Source organism: Schistocerca gregaria, chromosome 5 (assembly GCF_023897955.1).
Source record: "Schistocerca gregaria isolate iqSchGreg1 chromosome 5, iqSchGreg1.2, whole genome shotgun sequence".
Taxonomy (NCBI): Eukaryota; Metazoa; Arthropoda; class Insecta; order Orthoptera; family Acrididae; genus Schistocerca; species Schistocerca gregaria.
The window spans coordinates 289,540,669-289,547,839 of record NC_064924.1 but is presented as its reverse complement, the minus strand read 5'-3'; positions in this window follow the sequence as shown (position 1 = coordinate 289,547,839).

Below are 7,171 nucleotides of genomic sequence, written 5' to 3'. Positions count from 1 at the left end.
CTGAATAATTTCTACATCTTTTCTTTATACGAGAAAGAAATTAATTTGAGCAACATTTTTTTTAAAAAGCTATTGTGATATTGGTGCATTAATACAAGCATGTAGAACCCACAGAATTTGCCTTTCAAAATTTGCGCCACATGTAATATAACCCTAAACTATGTAGAAACTGTACCATAATCATCATCTGACATCGTCAGTATGCACTGTTATCGGCAGTCAGTTAATTTGTTTTCATTATGATCTCCATTTACTAGTACCTGCAAAATTACGTGAGTGTGAGATAGAAGGTACATTCACACACTTAGCAACTGGTAATAACAGTAGCATTTGCAACTAGGAAACATAAGTTAAAGCACTCTTAGGTGTTAGTGTAATTTAACTTATGCTGAATTTCATTATACTCCGTTGTGCGAACAACAATTGGTTAGCATAGTGATGCAACTACAAACAAGTAAATGAAGCAATTGTTCTTCGGACGTATAACTCTGCCGTAAGACCTACACACACAATTCACAGAGCATGCGTCACCATTACCGCTTATATTGCGGACGTCGCTTCTTATTACGTACCATTTCCCCTGTGTTTTCTAATACTTTACTTTCACTTTGAGAACTGTAGTAGTGTCAGAAAAGAAAATTCTGTAGCAGGAGACTCATTTTTATATTTTCTTTACATTTCCCCGAAAGCAATGAGTTGCTGCAGGTCTCACGAAAAATTGCAGGTATCAAATGTGGTGGGGAACTGAATATGCAATCGATCTGCGCAAGTTCAGTGAATAAGTGGATCAATGTTAATCACAAGGGAGTCGCACGTTAGATATATTAACACTTACCCACATACATTCTCCCATATTTTAATTAAAAAACATTGATGAACCTATTTCATTCCATGATTCAAAAGAAAAAAGGGAAAGAAAAACAAACATTGATCCACCCAGTTCTTCCAATGACTTAATTAGAAAACATTCACCCACTTACTAAGTGTGCTCACAGAGATCGATTGCATAGCAATAGGAAGCAAAGAAATATTTCACTACATTTTCTTGTACAGTATGAGCTGTGACGCTTTCTTTGGTTTGGAGATACTAGCACAGTTCAAACAGCCACGACTCAAGGAGGAAATACATCAATAATCCCCTTTTACGGCAATGTTTCGCCCTTTCTTCCGAAAGAATTACGTCGAAACACGTTGTCTGCCTGCTCCTTTCCCATTGGCTGCGAAACATGAACACACCTTCTTTTGCTCTCATCGTCCATCACGGCAAGCGCTGACAACATTCCTGCACGAAACACGTAAGTACGCCACTGGCACTATTCTACACTTGTTCTAAAACGTCGCTCAAAATATATAACTTAACTGAAAAACTAGTCACCAAGACAAAGAGCAGAAAGTGGTATCAACACATAAAGCAAAACATGGATACCAATACATACGGCCGAAGATCGCTGAAACGCGGTAGCAAAAACAACATTTGGGATTAGTGCAGGTTCCGATTCCACGCGTCTACTTTGACCTACGACGTTTTATCGGGAATATAAAGCGTACTTTATTTATCATGACAACCAAGATGTAATAACAGCCCGCAGGTATACTTCAAGATCACGACTACAAGATAGACCATTACGGCCGCAAACCACGGGAATTAGGGAGTTCTGAGCAGGGGCAAACTAAAAATACTACAATATGACTAACATCGTTCCAAGAGAGTCACATAATCGAAAAATAACTCTCACGAATACCTCCATAAAAACCCAACCAAAAAGTACAGGAAATGCAACACTGAAAACGCACTCCTCCCCCCCCCCCCCCCCACTATCAAAACCTAAAGCCAAAGAAGGAAACCCAAAATGATCAGTGTTGAAAATTTTCTCTGACTTACATAGGTTAAACGAAGACATGGATGTACACAATCCCCCCCCCCCCCCCTAACAAAGCTATAATAATAAGGTTAACGAATTACACTATACCTACATCGCAACAACGAAGACATCGGTACCATAATTCCCCCACCCCTCTTGCCCCTCTCCACAAATGAAACTAACCAAACACAAAACTGAGAACCTAATTTCAAAGCAATATCCTTTCTGTGACCAAACTACAATCTCACACTAAACAAAAAACTTCATAAAAACGTTCTTACCCATCATAGTTCAGTACTTCTCTGTATACACTTGGTATTAGTATGTGTGCTTGTGAAAGTCCTGTGTTATATTTTGATATTCCTGACACGTTCTACACATTATTTAAGAAATGACAAATGATACGTTGTGGCTTAAACCATTTTAACCCTTAGCAGTTAAGATATTGATATTTGCGTTTAAGATAACAATGGCTGATGGTCAAAGTTGCATTTTATGCATTATACCGCCTTTGATGGTCATCTTCGGCACAAGTGTTTAACCAAAGCTGGCTCCAAAACACACACACACACACACAAACCACACTGCAAAAAAGAAAATATTCAAACACAACTCCAAGACAAAACTCCACACAACTTTCACACTAGAAAACCAAACTGTAAGCTAAAAGCAACAGTTCATAAACCAAAAGCAATTAGATAACCAATAACCACTAAAGACTCGTTCTTATTCAACTACACCTTTACTACAAACCGAATCACAGTCCTAAACGTCACCACAAAGACTCATCAGCTGCCTACAACATGTCTCCTACAAAAACAATCCGTTTCGAATATGCCGTATCTCTACGAGACCACATGCGAAAAAAAAAATCTTTAAGAATCGAGATTATAAATAACATTACTACTTCCTGCGCTCGTAACAATATAAGCTGTGTTCCTAGTTTATTACCTAACAACTCCGCAGGCGCACGTGCGAAACTCAAAAAACAACTAAATATTTGTGGGAAGCATGGTTGAAAACATAACAACAAATCGTTTCTCTCGCAGCAATTTAAGCTCTGCCCTCAGTTTCCTGCCTAACCTTACCCTCGGATATCGTGCCGCATACGGAAAAAAACAGCCATACATTTCGGCATTAGCGCAGTTGGCTTTGATCCATGACTTCATCTTTTGAGTAAACAGCTTTATACAGTTTACACCAGTCACTAAGGACAGACCGATCACATCCTTCGATTCGTAAACTCAAGACATCACACAGAACGACTTGGTCAAAGCAATGGACAACACGCGGTGTCGAAAAGACGGCTTCACCAATACAGCGCAAATTAAAACAGCAAAATCACTTAGAGGGGAGTTGTAAGCGCTAATCTGGACCTGGCAATGGAGAATTTCCATATTCTGTCGCTCTTTACCATCTTATCGGCTGTCTACCTCAGGTAAGTCTGGTATAGCCCTATAGATTGCTTCCAGTTATTAATATCACATTTTTTACGGTTACGTTAAAGTAGCCAATTATTATTTAGAATTAAATTTCTGGAGACTTACGCATTTCGTAATCATCGAAGTATCGCCTTTTCTTATTTGAGTTGTATTACTAGTAATATTGATAAATAAATTCAGAAAAATAAATACCGACAGGAAGACGCATTTTCAAGTAATTCCTAGGACACATATGTTGTTAGTCATTGTTTACTCTCGTTACTAAGATAATAATAATTAGACCAAAGTTAAAGTTTAAGCTGTGACTGATTGGGAGTTTACTCGTCGCGTCACTCCGCCTCTTTCCTATGGCCCACCGCGACTGCAGCGCGGCAAGCGGCCAGGAAGTTATATGTTGAGTTCGCCGACATTTTGTGAAAGCGAAAGTGAAACTTAACTGTTTATACTGGTCTTTAGAATGGTTTTTACAAATTGGAGCGTCTGTAGCACAATAAATTGCAGCAACAAGAAGAAGAAAACACCATATATGCCATTTTTTTGGTTTTAACAACCCTAGCAGGTGTGAATCGCCATGTAACAGAACAGATTATTTACGACTTTCTTGTAACCTACAGATATTTACTTGGGAATTTAGTGTTTTTGAAGAACAGAAAAAGTGCTTGTAAGCATCAGCAGAGTTGACCTTTTGAAGAAAGGCGTCCTATATTTGCTCAAAAACGTAAGTTTTCTTCGCTACACTTCCAGTCAAATCAGTGAAAGTAGAACGACGGAAGCCAGTATGGAATGCAATACCTACATGATTTAATGTAGCATACAAGCTACTACAATCGTAGCTGGAGATAAAAACATACACAGATGTGATAATAAAGTGAAAGGAAACAATAAAACTATTACCCAACACAGAAGAAACCAATTCCACAATTGTTGCTGCATCTGAGCCACAAATGTCAAGAATCATCGACACGTCCGCTTTTGAAACAAAAGTAATTACATTTACAAAAATATTTATGTGTTAAAAAGTTGACGAAGTGTAAGAAACATTAGCTTCCGTGAAAAGTCGTTATGTGGCAAGGAAAGTCCCTGGCATAATACGAACATAGAAAAAAAAAATTCTTCTCATGCATGAAGTGCGTGTCTGTACGGTTTTGTTTTCAGTGGCTTAAGCTACGTTTATACACATATTCAAAAGTACTTCCTTATAATTGTGTTGTAGCTTATGTCACTGAATCAAGGAGATTTGTTCGTTATAACAAATATCTCATGATCATTTATGTCTTATAATAATTTAATAATTATTTACCTTATTAACTAGAAAAGTGATTAAAAACGAACCATAATTTTACCTCTGCTTTGTCACCCCTTTGGGGGCTGGAGTCGCACAGATGGCAACAATTTTCTCAGCAGTGAGTGTAGTGACACTATACATTAGACTGAGGCAGAGTGAAGCGTAAGCTAATTATTTTCTGTTAACTAAACTTCTGGATTAATCACGTGCCCATACCAACGAAAGTAAAGTTCTATGTACTGACTTGGCAGAAAATCCTAAGAAATTTTGGTCCTATGTCAAAGCGGTAGGTGGATCAAAACAAAATGTCCAGACACTCTGTGACCAAAATGGTACTGAAACAGAGGATGACAGACTAAAGGCCGAATTACTAAATGTCTTCTTCCAAAGCTGTTTCACAGAGGAAGACTGCACTGTAGTTCCTTCTCTAGATTGTCGCACAGTTGACAAAATGGTAGATATCGAAATAGACGACAGAGGGATAGAGAAACAATTAAAATCGCTCAAAAGAGGAAAGGCCGCTGGTCCTGATGGAATACCAGTTCGATTTTACACAGAGTACGCGAAGGAACTTGCCCCCCTTCTTGCAGCGGTGTACCGTAGGTCTCTAGAAGAGCGAAGCGTTCCAAAGGATTGGAAAAGGGCACAGGTCATCCCCGTTTTCAAGAAGGGACGTCAAACAGATGTGCAGAACTATAGACCTATATCTCTAACGTCGATCAGTTGTAGAATTTTGGAACACGTATTATGTTCGAGTATAATGTCTTTTCTGGAGACTAGAAATCTACTCTGTAGGAATCAGCATGGGTTTCGAAAAAGACGGTCGTGTGAAACCCAGCTCTCGCTATTCGTCCACGAGACTCAGAGGGCCTTAGACACGGGTTCACAGGTAGATGCCGTGTTTCTTGACTTCCGCAAGGCGTTTGACACAGTTCCCCACAGTCGTTTAATGAACAAAGTAAGAGCATATGGCGTTCAGATCAATTGTGTGACTGGATTGAGGAGTTCCTAGATAACAGAACGCAGCATGTCATTCTCAATGGAGAGAAGTCTTCCGAAGTAAGAGTGATTTCAGGTGTGCCGCAGGGGAGTGTCATAGGACCGTTGCTATTCACAATATACATATATGACCTGGTGGATGACATCGGAAGTTCACTGAGGCTTTTTGCAGATGATGCTGTGGTGTATCGAGAGGTTGCAACAATGGAAAATTGTACTGAAATGCAGGAGGATCTGCAGCGAATTGACGCATGGTGCACGGAATGGCAATTGAATCTCAATGTAGACAAGTGTAATGTGATGCGAATACATAGAAAGATAGGTCCCTTATCATTTAGCTACAAAATAGCAGGTCAGCAACTGGAAGTAGTTAATTCCATAAATTATCTGGGAGTACTCATTAGGAGTGATTTAAAATGGAATGATCATATAAAGTTGATCGTCGGTAAAGCAGATGCCAGACTGAGATTCATTGGAAGAATCTTAAGGAAATGCAATCCGACAACAAAGGAAGTAGGTTACAGTACGCTTGTTCGCCCAATGCTTGAATACTGCTCAGCAGTGTGGGATCCGCACCAGGTAGGGTTGATAGAAGAGATAGAGAAGATCCAACGGAGAGCAGCGCGCTTCGTTACAGTATCATTTAGTAATTGCGAAAGCGTTACGGAGATGATAGATAAACTCCAGTGGAAGACTCTGCAGGAGAGACGCTCAGTAGCTCGGTACGGGCTTTTGTTAAAGTTTCGAGAACATACCTTCACCGAAGAGTCAAGCAGTATATTGCTCCCTCCTACGTATATCTCGCGAAGAGACCATGAGGATAAAATCAGAGAGATTAGAGCCCACACAGAAGCATACCGACAATCCTTCTTTCCACGTACAATACGAGACTGGAATAGAAGGGAGAACCGATAGAGGTACTCAGGGTACCCTCCGCCACACACCGTCAGGTCGCTTGCGGAGTATGGATGTAGATGTAGATGTAATTTGCAACGCTCTCTATGAACCCAATTCAAATTACAAGCGTGGCATATGCTGACACTACTACCACGACTAAGTAAATCATCTCTCCGCTCACGTATGTCATTCGCCACGCCAGTGCATCACAGCTCAAACTCGACGGGCGATATCGAAGTCGCCAGCTGAGCCAATTACTATGCTGTCGTATTGCCTGCATCCTGTCTTTTCTACGGCAAATCATTGTATTAGTCAAGCTAAAGCGAAAATTCTATAGCTCAGCACCGCAATGACTTTGATGACTGCTGCGTGTCAACGGAAGGTTCTGTCCCTAAACAACCCCTATTCTTTGCACCTCACGCACTTTTTCCTTTCAGACTGCTGTAGACAGTAATCTCTCTTGCCTTTGATTGTTTGATGCCGCTCAGTTTTGCCATTTGCCTACTTATCGCTCCGGTTTACATGTTAACGAAAGGCTCTGTACGAATAATTTTGTGTCTGTATTCACAGTACAATACTTAAATAAGAATTTTTAAGCCTTTTTTGCATCATGTTGCTGTTTCTCCTACCATTTCTAGTGTCACCAACTTGCTAACAAGTAAAGAATTCCAGAAGCAATAAACCAA